The sequence below is a fragment of the Macrobrachium rosenbergii genome, chromosome 37 (genome assembly GCF_040412425.1).
Source record: "Macrobrachium rosenbergii isolate ZJJX-2024 chromosome 37, ASM4041242v1, whole genome shotgun sequence".
In the NCBI taxonomy this organism is placed as follows: domain Eukaryota; kingdom Metazoa; phylum Arthropoda; class Malacostraca; order Decapoda; family Palaemonidae; genus Macrobrachium; species Macrobrachium rosenbergii.
The window spans coordinates 19,961,537-19,974,160 of NC_089777.1; positions in this window are offsets into that span (position 1 = coordinate 19,961,537).

Here is a 12,624-nt window from a genome sequence, read left to right on the forward strand (position 1 = left end):
TAGTTTTCTTTTACAGAAAGCTAAAACATCTACATTATTTTCCGCCTAGCAGTTATGACATGTCTAAGAGACTGACCTATTTGCGGCTTAGGAGGGCTTTGAAAATAAGCAGGAATAATAATAATGACAAAACCTTTACAGTATTCTCCACCTTATCATAAATGTTCTAAGGACAAGACTATTTTATTCATGTAACAGTTCTCCAAAACATGAAGCGTATAAAAATATCATATTTTCATATGCATTATGAATTGTGGAGCAAAAACATTATATACATTTTATATCTCCACGCTATTTCAGGTGTATGAAGGATATATTTTATTTTACTTAATATTGTGCTTAATGTTGTGTTTAAAGGAGATTGTAATTTATTGTATATTTTTATATACGTGATGATAATTACATCTATAAAATTTATATATTTTTATTAGGATGATTTTACTTAACATTATATTTAATTTTTCTATAGAAAGGAAATGTGTGCATTTTATTGTATATTTTTATATATGTGATGTTAATTATATATATATATATGTATATATATATATATATATATTTTTATATAAATATATATGTGTGTGTATGTATTTTTTAATTTGTAAAACGCTTTTCTTTTTTACAGTTCAATGTAAAACGCTTTTTTCTTTTACAATATAATTTGTAAGATGCTTTCTCTTTCACAGCTTAATTGTAAAACGCCTTTTTCTTGTACAATATAATTTGTAAAACGCTCTTTTTCTTTTACAATTCGATTGAAAAACGCTTTTTTCTTTTACGATATAATATGTAAAATGCTTTCTATTTTACATTTTAATTTGTAAAACGCTCACAATTTTAGTTGCAAGGAAAAAAAAAAACTTTCCCATTTCACATTTCGAATTAAAGCACATCGTATTTTACCGCTTTCCCTAGAACGACAGCGGAAGCGAAATGAGCATAAAATTTTTTCCTCTCCCGAAGAAAGTTATTATAACTGCTCACGCGCGTCGGACAAACGAGGTTACGCTAACCAGCGCTACAAAGTAGCTGCTCATTTGCATAAGAAAAGAATGGATTTGCTGCAACGCTGAAGTTTTTTTTTTTTTTCTTTCCTCTCCCCCGAATCCGTGTGGCGTCAAGGAGCAGAGAGAGAGAGAGAGAGAGAGAGAGAGAGAGGAGAAGGGGAGAGATGGAGTGGAGAGAAAGAGTGAAAAAGAGTGTGTGTGTGTGTTTGTGAGAGAGTGCGTAAGAGAGTTTTTGTGTGTGATAGGAAGAGAAAAGAGAGAGAGAGAGAGAAGGGGAGAGATGGAGTGGAGAGAGGAAGAGTGAAAGAGAGAGAGAGTGTGTAAGAGAGAGTGCGTAAGAAAGAGAGTGTTTGTGTGTGATAGAGAGAGAAAAAAGAGAGAACTAGGAGAAAAAGAGAAGAGATTATGTGTTTGTGAGAAAAAGGAAGAGATAGAAAAAGTGATAGAGAGGTGTGTGAGAGAGAGAGATGGAGAGTTTGTGAGAGAGAGAGAGAGAGAGAGAGAGAGAGAGAAAGAGAGACAGACAGACAGACAGACAGACAGACAGACAGACAGACAGACAGAGAGAGAGAGAGGGAGTGAGTTTGTGTGTATGTGCGTGTATGTGAGATAACAGAGAGAGTATTTGTATGTGCGTAAGAGAGAGAGAAAGAGTGTATTTTAGAGAGAGAGAGAGAGAGAGAGAGAGAGAGAGAGAGAGAGAGAGAGAGAGAGAGAGAGAAAAGTAACACCCAATAGGTAAAAATCTCTTCCTGTATTTTTCTTCGTTCGTACCAAGTCCACCATTTCTCACCACAAGCTTTTATTTTTTCGGGCCGGGGGGAGGAGGGAGGGGGTCCTGGAACCGTGTGAGGAAAGGGGGGGCGGGCCAAGGGAGGAGGGGTCCTTTAAGACACTCAAAATTTGAGAGCTCTCGCCCGGGAGAAAGTTATTGTCTACTTTTAATATATATAAACATATTTTATCTGCTATGAGGTTTCCTGCCGTATACCTGTTTCCGCCTTTAGAGGGAATTGCGCCAGAAGGATACAGAGGCTTACGATTTTAGTTTTCTGTAAAGGAAAACTATTGTGCCGGCTTTGTCTTTCCGTCCGCCCTCAGATCCCTTTCAATCCTTTTACTGTACCTCCGTTCATATTATCTTTCTTCCATCTTGCTATCCACCCGCTCCTAACAATTATTTCATAGTGCAACTGCGAGGTCTCCCTCTTGTTACACCTTTCGTACCTACCTACTCGCAATATCCTCTCCAGCGCTGAATGACCTCATAGGTCCCAGTGCTTGGCCTTTGGCCTAAACTCCATATTCCATATTCCTATTTAAACGCCAACCTTGAACTCAATTTTGGCTGCCGCTTCTCAGTGCTGCGTTATTCTTACAAGCGTCGTATTTATAAATGGTCGTATTACGTAGAATATCAAATTCATATTTTTCGTGAACTCAGAGTTATTCATTTCGTGTTTCGTGAAAAATGAATGGTGGCTGGATACAATTTCCTCACAGCGGAGAAGTTGTTCGCCCTTTGTTACGTATATATGCTCTGTGGGTAATGAAATCTGCGTTAACAGAGAGAGAGAGAGAGAGAGAGAGAGAGAGAGAGAGAGAGAGAGAGAGAGAGAGAGAGAGAGACTCTCAAAAGTTACGTTTGGAAACTAATCAACAATTATTATGCTTAGTTTGTGCCTGACAAGTTAAGAGAGAGAGAGAGAGAGAGAGAGAGAGAGACTGACTCAAAACTGTTTACTTGTGGAAACTAAGCTATGTTTATTATGCTTAGTTTGTGGCTAACAGAACTTATATCAACAGAGAGAGAGAGAGATTCAAAACTGTTTACTTTTGTAAACTGAGCAACGTGTATTATGCTTAATTTCTTGCTAATAATATCTATATCAAAAGAGAAGAGAGAGAGAGAGAGAGAGAGAGAGAGAGAGAGAGAGAGAGAGAGAGAGCAAAACTTCAACGCTAAATCTCCACATGCTCGGGTGGAGTTCTTCCTGAAGTTTTGTTGTTTTGTGGCGAAACTTCAAACCCTAAAATTTCCCCTTCAGTCATTGATAATCTGATAAACTTCATGCGTTAGCCAAAGCTTCAGTGAAGTTCTTTCTGAAGTTTTGTGGCAAAACTTCAACCCTATGTCTCTCCCTCCACTCATTAGTTATCTGCCAAACTTCCTGTACCTCCTGTTATCTATACAAAGCCTTTATGTAAAACTTATTCTGGACCTACTGTAAGGTACAGAAGAAGAAGAAGAAGAAGAAGAAGAAGAAGAAGAAGAAGAAGAAGAAGAAGAAGAAGAACAAGGAGGAAGAAGAGAATCAGGAACAGGAGGAAGAAGAAGAAGAAGAAGAAGAAGAAGAAGAAGAAGAAGAAGAAGAGGAGGAGGAGGAAAGAAAAAGAAGAAGAAGAAGATGAGGAGGAGGAGCAGGAGGAGCAGGAGGAAGAAGAAGAAGAAGAAGAAGAAGAAGAAGAAGACGAAGAAGAAGAAGAAGATGTGGAAGAAGAAGAAGAAGAAGAAGAAGAAGAAGAAGAAGAAGAAGAAGAAGAAGAAGTAGAAGAGGGGAAAACCAGCCCTTCGTCAGAATCCTCGAGTCTTTAGAACGGCTCTGCCTCTCCTCCCCTTTTTACCGATATTCTTTCCAATTTGGATTGGGCACCGGTGGAAAAAAATAAGATATGTTAAAAAAAAAAAAGCGAAATGTCTCCTTTTGATACCGACGACGGTAATGATATCCTCCCTCGGAGGAGAGAACCTTTGCCAAAGAAAAAAAACATCATTACGAGGTGGCTGAAGGATTGGTAAAGGTTCAAAAAAAAAAAAATACATCCTGGGTGAAAATATTCAGACGCCACTAGCCTGCTGCTGGACAGAAATGCAGAAATGTGATTGCCGGGGGCGAAAAATAAGAGGAATTCTATCAGTATGTTCTGCTCTGAATTGCGTCCATTCAGCGGGTTTAGATGCGATTGAAAAAGTTTTATACACCCCCCCCTCCCACCTTTCACCCTTAACCTTTATCCAGAAAGGTATATATATTTGATGTATCTGAATGTGTCATTTTTTTAAGCTGAAAATTTAATTTTTTAAAAATTTTTCCGGTCGTGAGTGTCTTTGGTGGGGTTGGTAAGCGTGTCGAGAATTTTGTTAAAAAATTCTCAATTTTGGATATCACTTGATGAAAATCAAGATCAAGAATTTATTGATCAATAAAGATCCGGAATTTATTAATCAATTGCAATCCGGAATTTATTGATCCATAAAGATCCAGAATTTATTGATCAATAGATCCAAAATTTATTGCCAATGAAAATCCAGAATTTATTGATCGATGAAGATCGAGAATTCAAGATCAATAAAGATCCAAAATTTATTTATCAATGAAGATCGAGAATTTATTGATCAATAAAGATCCAAAAGTTATTGATCAATAAAGATCCAGAATTTATGGATTGATAAAAATCAAGAATTTTTTAACTACAAAGATCGAAAATTTGATGATGAATAAAGATCGAGAACCTATTGACCAATAAAGATCAAGAATTTTTGAATCAATAAAGATCGAGAATTTATGAATCAATAAAGATCGAGAATTTATGAGTCAGTAAAGATCGAGAATTTATTGATCAAGCTGGCTTTACAATTATTCCTCTGGAATTCAATCCGAATGTATTTTCCTAAGAGAAATTCCTCTCTGAATGTCAAATTCCGTTAGCTCTTCTTTCCATACCTTTCTATGATGTGGAATTTCATCAGTCCTTCCTTTTATCCAGTTCCAGTTTGTGGAATTTCATAAGTTCTTCCTTCTGTACCTTTCCAGGATGTGGACTTTCATTAGTTTTTAAATCCATACCTTTCCAGGATGTGTAATTTTATCAGTTTTCCCTTCCATACCTTTCCAGGAAGTGGAATTTCATCGGTTCTGTATTCCATACACTTCTGGATTGTGGAATTTCAACATTTCTTTTTCATATATTTCCAGAAAGAGAATTTTATAAGTTCTTCCTTGGAAACACTTCCAGGATGCTGAATCCCGTCAGGTCTTCCTCCCACACAATTCCAGGATGTGGAATCTTATCTCTTCTTCCTTGTAACATGTCGAAGGAGTGGAATTCCAACAGTTATTCCTTTCCTGAAGCAGTTACAGAAGTATTTTAGTCGTCCAAAGGCTTATTGTCAGCTGCAGTCGCCGAGCATATCGTCAGAATGCAATTAATCTCTCTAAAGCCATTGAGGGCAATACTCCCATCATCATCATCACTGTCACTATCATCATCACTATTACTATCGCAGTCATAATCACTATTATCATCACCTCCACAATCGTATACCAGAGTACGAAACGAAATGCACACAATGAGATTCGGGCCCTTGGGAACGCCATGCATATGGATCGCCCACCCAACGCTCGCCAAACGCCCGAACGCTTAATGCCGCGTCGGCCGGGGGGAAGCGTTGCTGTAACCTCCCTCCCTCCCTCCCTCCTTATTATTCATGGCCTATGATGCGTTCGTTTAACTGTGCCTGCCAAACACCATGCGAGCTACCATGAGCTCTACCATGAGCCGTGGCCATTAGCTGCTGCCGGGGAGGAATGCATTAATCAGCTGCCGAGTATGCCGAGTAATCGACCGAGCACGCGGCCGAGCGGGCGGCCGACGCGGGGTTTAGTGTCCCGAATTACATAGTGTAGATATTGACACGTTTTATTCAAGTCATATTTTCAACGCTAGGCGGCGATTTTAAACGCGTTCGCGGTTGGATTTGGGCATACTGGCATTTCCAAAACATAAATAAATACAATAATGTTGCTTAGACGTGTTCACGGTTGATTTTAGGCTTATTTACGTTTCCAGGAAGTAAATAAATAAATAAAATCTGTTTTATCATTGACCAGGAGGTGCAGAAATTACTGACAACTCATAACAAGGCGCAGTCGAGTTTTCTGTGCAGCCGCTACAGCGTATAATCAAGGCCACCGAAAATAGATCTATCTTTCGGTGTTCTCAGTATAATGCTGTATGAGCCGCGGCCTATGAAACTTTAACCACGGCCCGGTGGTGGCCTATTCTATATCGTTGCCAGACGCACGATTATGGCTAACTTTTACTTTAAATAAAATAAAAACTACTGAGGCTAGAGGACTGCAATTTGGTATGTTTGATGATTGGAGGGTGGATGATCAACATACTAATTTGCAGCCTCAGTAGTTTTTAAGATCTGAGGGCGGACAGAAAAAGTGCGGACGGACAGACAAAGCCGGCACAATAGCGTTCCTTTACAGAAAACTAAAAGTGGCATTTGAAAGTTAAATAAGGAACATGTTAACGAAGTCTGGCGTCTGTCGAGTTACAATGCATTTACAACCTGAGTTTGGAAATGTTTGCATTTTGAGAAGCGGAAAAATACAGTCATTACGCTGTTATCGTCATGAAATGTAATCCCTGTAATTGGAAAATAGGAGGTAATGTAATCTGAAGTGAGTTTACAGCGGAAATGAAACGTTTTATCAAAGTAATCCTTTATCAAAGTAATCTTTTATTAAAGTAATTCTTTGTTGTACATAATGTACTCCCATTAACACCACAACTAATATTACTGTTATTGTCATGGCCACAACGCAGTAATAATAATAATAATAATAATAATAATAATAATAATAATAATAATAATAATAATAAATCTAAAATTCTATCATTCTCATTTTTGTAACAAAAAAATTAATTTTTCACAAAGACCCATCAATGAAAACCACTTCACTTCCGCCCCATTAAGCTAGTTGAAATATTTAGCGCAAAAAATAATAAAAAAAATATATAAAAAAAATAGGTCAGTTTCCATAGTATATTTTCAAGGGATACCGATTTCATTTTGATAGCGTCTAGAGCGCAATATAACTGTGTGATTTATGTACGCAATCTTATGCAACCTTTGGTCAGTGGTTTGATTTTGCTGGTTAAATCGCCTGTTTTTTTTTTTAGATTTTTAAAAATTTTTTTGTCCTTAGATCTCATCGTTTAAATGAACTGGAATTTTTTTTTATTTTTTTACCTTCGTAGAGGCGATCTCATTCGTGATATAGGACATTAAACTGATGTCCTATAATCGCATATAATGTATTTATGTACGCACTTTTTTCTCAATGGTTTGATCTCTGTCAAACGGCCGGGTTTTTTTTCACTTTTTTTCCTTCGTAGAGGTAATCTCATTAACGATATAGGGTATTAAAATAACATGCTATATTGCGTATATAGTATTTATATACGCACTTTTACGCAACCTTTGGTCAATGGCTTTGATATCTCGGGTTTAATGGACTGGTTTTTTTTTTTATTTTTTTTAGATTTAACAATTTTTTTCCTTCGTATAGGCGATCTCATTTGCGATATAGGACATTGAACCGATGTCCCATGTCGCGTATATAATATTTATATACGCACTTTTACGCAGCCTTTGGTCAGTGGTTTTATCTAATCCAGGAGACTGTCTAAAATAATTTTATTTTATTTTATTTTAGACTGGCTAATCTAAAAGATAAATTGATTGGCTAATCTAAAAATTAAAATTATTGGTTAACCTAGAAAAATAAAATGATCGGCTAATCTAAAAAATACAATGATTGGGTAATTTTAGAATAAAATTATTGACTAATCTAAAAGAAATAAAATGGTTAGCTAACCTAAAAACAAAAATGAAATGGTTAGCTAATCTAAAAACAAAAATAAAATGATTGGCTAATCTAAAATGAAAAATAAACATATAATGATTGGCTAATCCCAAAAAATTAAAATTATTGGCTAATCTCAGCGACAGATCGATTGACAAGAGACTGGGCTTTCGAGGCAATAAAAAAAAAATGGATCCTCAGAGCCAATCACGAAGGATTGGCTCCTTCGAGGATCATCATCCTCCTAGGACTAGGATTGGAGAGAGAGAGGCCTCCAATCCTAAATCCTGTATGAGGATTAGAAGAATGGCTCCGGAAGTTCATCCGAGGTATCAGGGAACAGTCAAGAGTCTCAGTTTGATTGACAGGTTTAATCCTCGCTGGGAGGAAAGTTGGGGGAGGAGGGGGGGTTGAAAGTGGGGAGGGCTATCAGTTCCTCCCCCCCTCCCCCCGTCGAAAAGTGTTTAAAACATTGTCCTGAAGTTTAAATCACTTTCATGCTCTTTGATTTTCTCCTGAGAGAGAGAGAGAGAGAGAGAGAGAGAGAGAGAGGCAAGGATTTTTTCGAGAGAGAAAGAGTACTTTTTCGTGAGAGAGAGAGAGAGAGAGAGAGAGAGAGAAACAGAGAGAGAGAGAGAGAGAGAGAGAGAGAGAGAGAGAGAGAAAGTAACTGTTCAAATGAAAAAAAAACTCACCTTATTTGACCTACGAGTAAAAAAGCAGTCTAACCTCACATCTCATTTCCCCAAACTGATGGACGTTACGAAAGTAACAATTTGAAAGAGAAAACTCACCTTGCTTGATGCACGTGTACGAGAAAAACACACACAAAAAAAAAACACACGCAAAAAACACACACGCGTTCACCTCTTCAATCAGCCATCTGCGCCTCTTCAGTAGCAGAAATAAATCACGGGAAGGAGAATAAATAACTGTGGAATAACATAGAAAAAGAACAAGGGATAGGAAAGGGGACAATGAATGGCATGACAAACAAAGGATAAATGATGATGGTAGAGGAGGGAGAGGAATGAAAAAAGAATAACAAAGAATGAAGAATATTAGAAAAGAATAAGTAAAAACATGGCGACTTGGTAGCTTGCATGAATAACTTTTAATTATAACACCTTTATTGCTCATTCATGTATAATTTTCTTTAAGGGTGATGTATATCCCTTATTCTTTTACAACCTAAAGTACTGTATTTTAGTCTTTCAGGCTTAAGTCTGAATGTCTAGATAGCCTTAAGGCTCAAGAATAAAGACTAAAAAGTCTCTAAGGAATATATTTTCTTGAGAGAGATTGTTTTAGCAGTTTCTTCTGAGTTTTATGAATGTTAAATTATGTTAAAAGTCCCTTTGAAACATTTGCTCATTTAATATGAAATTTAATAGTGGTTCTTACAGACACCGTCTGTTCTACAGACATTTCAAAGTCTGCCTGTAGGAAGCTTTCAGCTCTGTAGATACAGTATGTATTCTACAGCGATTCCTACAGGACACTTTCTGCGTCTTCAGACATGTACAAGTGTAGTTTTGTTGAATCTATATTTGACTGCTATGATAGGCATATATTATAGGCATTATAGGCCTTCAGAGTTTGCCTGTAGGAAGCTTTCAGCTCTATAGATACAGTATGTATTCTACAGCGATTCCTACAGAACACATTCTGCATCTACAGACATGTATAACTTTGCTGAATCTATATTTGACTGCTATGATAGGCATATATTATAGGCATTATAGGTCTTCAGAGACTGCCTGTAAGAAGCTTTCTGCTCTCTGTAAATACAGCATGTCTTCTACAGCGATTCCTACAGGACACTTTCTGCATCTACAGACATGTATAGCTTTGTTGAATCTATATTTGACTGCTATGATACGCATATATTGTAGGCCTTCAGAGACTGCCTGTAGGAAGCTTTCGGTTCTGTAGATACAGTCTTTGTTCTACAGCGATCTCTACAGGTACCTTCTGCGTCTACAGACACTGCCAGCAAAGAACACAGAGCACAGAAGCTGAATTTTGTCTCCAAGTTTCCGAATGAAGTCAGCCATTTTGGAAAGCGGTTGCTATGGATTCCGGATTAAAAAAAGAAGAAGAAGAAGAAGATCGCCATTTCTCGATATCCGAATCCACTGCTAATGGCGTTGTCTTCGGCTGGTTCAAATTTGGTTTTCTTGTTTTTCACAATAACCGTTTTGAAATGTCTGGTCATGCCAGTCCGCTATAATGACCTTTTTTTTTAGTTACATCATTATAATGACTTTTTTTGTATAATGACACCACCATAATGACCTTATTTTTTAGTTTTCTGTAAAAGAAAACTATTGCGCCGGCTTTGTCTGTCCGTCCGCACTTTATTCTGTCCGCACTTTTCTGTCCGCCCTCAGATCTTAAAAACTACTGAGGCTAGAGGGCTGCAATTTGGTATGTTGCTCATCCACCCTCCAATCATCAAACATACCAAATTGCAGCCCTCTAGCCTCAGTAGTTTTTATTTTATTTAAGGTTAAAGTTAGCCATAATGGTACTTCTTCAACGATATAGGATAGGCCACCACCTGGCCGTGGTTAAAATTTCATGGGCCGCGGCCCATACAGTATTATACCGAGACCACCGAAAGATAGAGCTATTTTCGATGACCTTGATTATACGCTGTAGCGGCTGTACAGAAAACTCGACTGCGCCGAAGTTTTTCGACCCATTTTTTACTTGTTTTTTAGTGACCTCGCGTTCGAAAACATTCATTCAGCATTTAATTAAGTCTTACATTTTTTCCTTTCAAAACTAAATTACGCGAATACGGACAGGGTTTTCTCATGACTTAGAATAACCTTGTTTCCTTTTAAAAAAAATTCCTATTTCTTCTTTTCACTTTATTCACCAAAAATATCTTCGTATTTTAAAATCAAAGGTTTTAGGTGTATTAGTCATGACAGTTTTTCTCAGCATTAAAATGAATATTATTATTATTATTATTATTATTATTATTATTATTATTATTATTATTATTATTATTATTCGGTAAAGCATTTGAATGTTATTCTTAATACGTTATGTGTAATTCTGCGAGTTAAATCTCTTGTTTACAACTGAAATAATATATAATTCTATCATACATCTGTTCACATTACATTGCATAATACATTTTACACAAATACAATAGAATATACGTAATTCTTTCATACATTTGCATCATACATTTTATACAAATACAATTGAATATACGTAATTCCTTCATACATTTTAAACAAATAAAAAACCACTCAATTATCAATGTGATACATCACACGCCGACTTCGTAAAGTACTTCGCGAAAATTAAAACCCGGGGAAAAAACCACACGAATTTCCGCATTCAGCGGAAAAATCCGATTCGGTGACGTCAGCATGACCTCGGACTCTTAATGACGGGGCGGAAGAGCGGCCGCCCCCCCGCCTCTGTCCTTTTTTCGGGGCTGTGAGTGGCCGGGGGGTGGGGGGCGGTTAATTTTTTGGCGGCAGATAATGATAACATCATTTCGCGGTTTAATCCTGTCCAATTTCTGTCTCTGAATTCCAAAGTATGCATTTTAAGGTTTTTGTTTTCTGTAAAAGAAAGCTATTGTGCCGGTTTTGTCTGTCCGTCCGCACTTTTTCTGTCCGCCTTCAGATCTTAAAAACTACTGAGGCTAGAGGGCTGCAAACTGGTATGTTGATCATCCACCCTCCAATCATCAAACATACTAGATTTCAGCCCTCTAACCTGAGTAGTTTTTATTTTATTTAAGGTTAAAGTTAGCCATAATCGTGCGTCTGGCAACGATATAAGACAGGTCACCACCGGGTCGTGGTTAAAGTTTCACGGGCCGCGTCTCATACAGCATGATACCGAGACCACCGAAAGATAGATCTATTTTCGGTGGCCTTGATTATACGCTGTAGCGGCTGTACAGAAAACTCGATTGCGACGAAGAAACGTGTTACTTTCAATTTACTGATTTTTTTTTTTTTTTTTCGTTCCCACATTCACCAAATATTGCATGAATACTTCCCGTAGGGGTTAGTGCCGTCAGTGCACCTCATGCGGTGCACTGTAGGCATTGCTTCGGCCCCTAGTTGCAACCCCTTTCGTTCCTTTTGCTGTACCTCCGTTCATATTCTCTGTCTTCCATCTGACTTTCCACTCTCTCCTACTTTGAAATAATTGTTAGGAGAGGGTGATTAGCAAGATGGAAGAAAGAAAATATGAAAGGAGGTACAATAAAAGGAGCGAGAGGGGTTGCAGCTAGGGACCGAAGGGACGCTGCGAAGAACCTTTTAGTAATGCCTACTGTGCACCCTGTGAGGTGCACTGCCGGCACGAACCTCCCTACGGTGAATAGCTTTGTTAATATTTTCCTGTAGCAAGAAGTATATCCACCAAAAGTATTTTCCTTTACGAAGAAATATATCCACCAAACATATTTTCCTGTACTAATAAATATATCCACCAAACATATTTTCCTGGACCGAGAAATATATCCACCAAACATATTTTCCTGGACCAAGAAATATATCCACCAAAAGTATTTTCCTTTACCAAGAAACATATCCACCAAAAATATTTTCCTGTACCAGGAAATATATCCACCAAAAATATTTTCATGCACCAAGAAATAGATTCCCCTGTATCCAAATGTATATATTCACTTGTACTCGAATATATTTTCTTTCGTAGTAAGAACAAAGTCTTGTTTATTTCTTTGCATTAAAGAAAATTGATTTTTTCTTTATTTTCTTTTTTTTTTTTTTTTTGGGGTGGGGTCAGTTGGGAAAGAAAGGTGTTGCTCGTTTGCGCCAAGAAATTTTGGGTGATCTAGTTTTATGGACACGGGCGTGGTTGATAGTCAGTACTGAGTGATAGTCAATACACACATACACATGCACACACACACACACACACACACACAGAGAGAGAGATTCCACTCAAGTAAT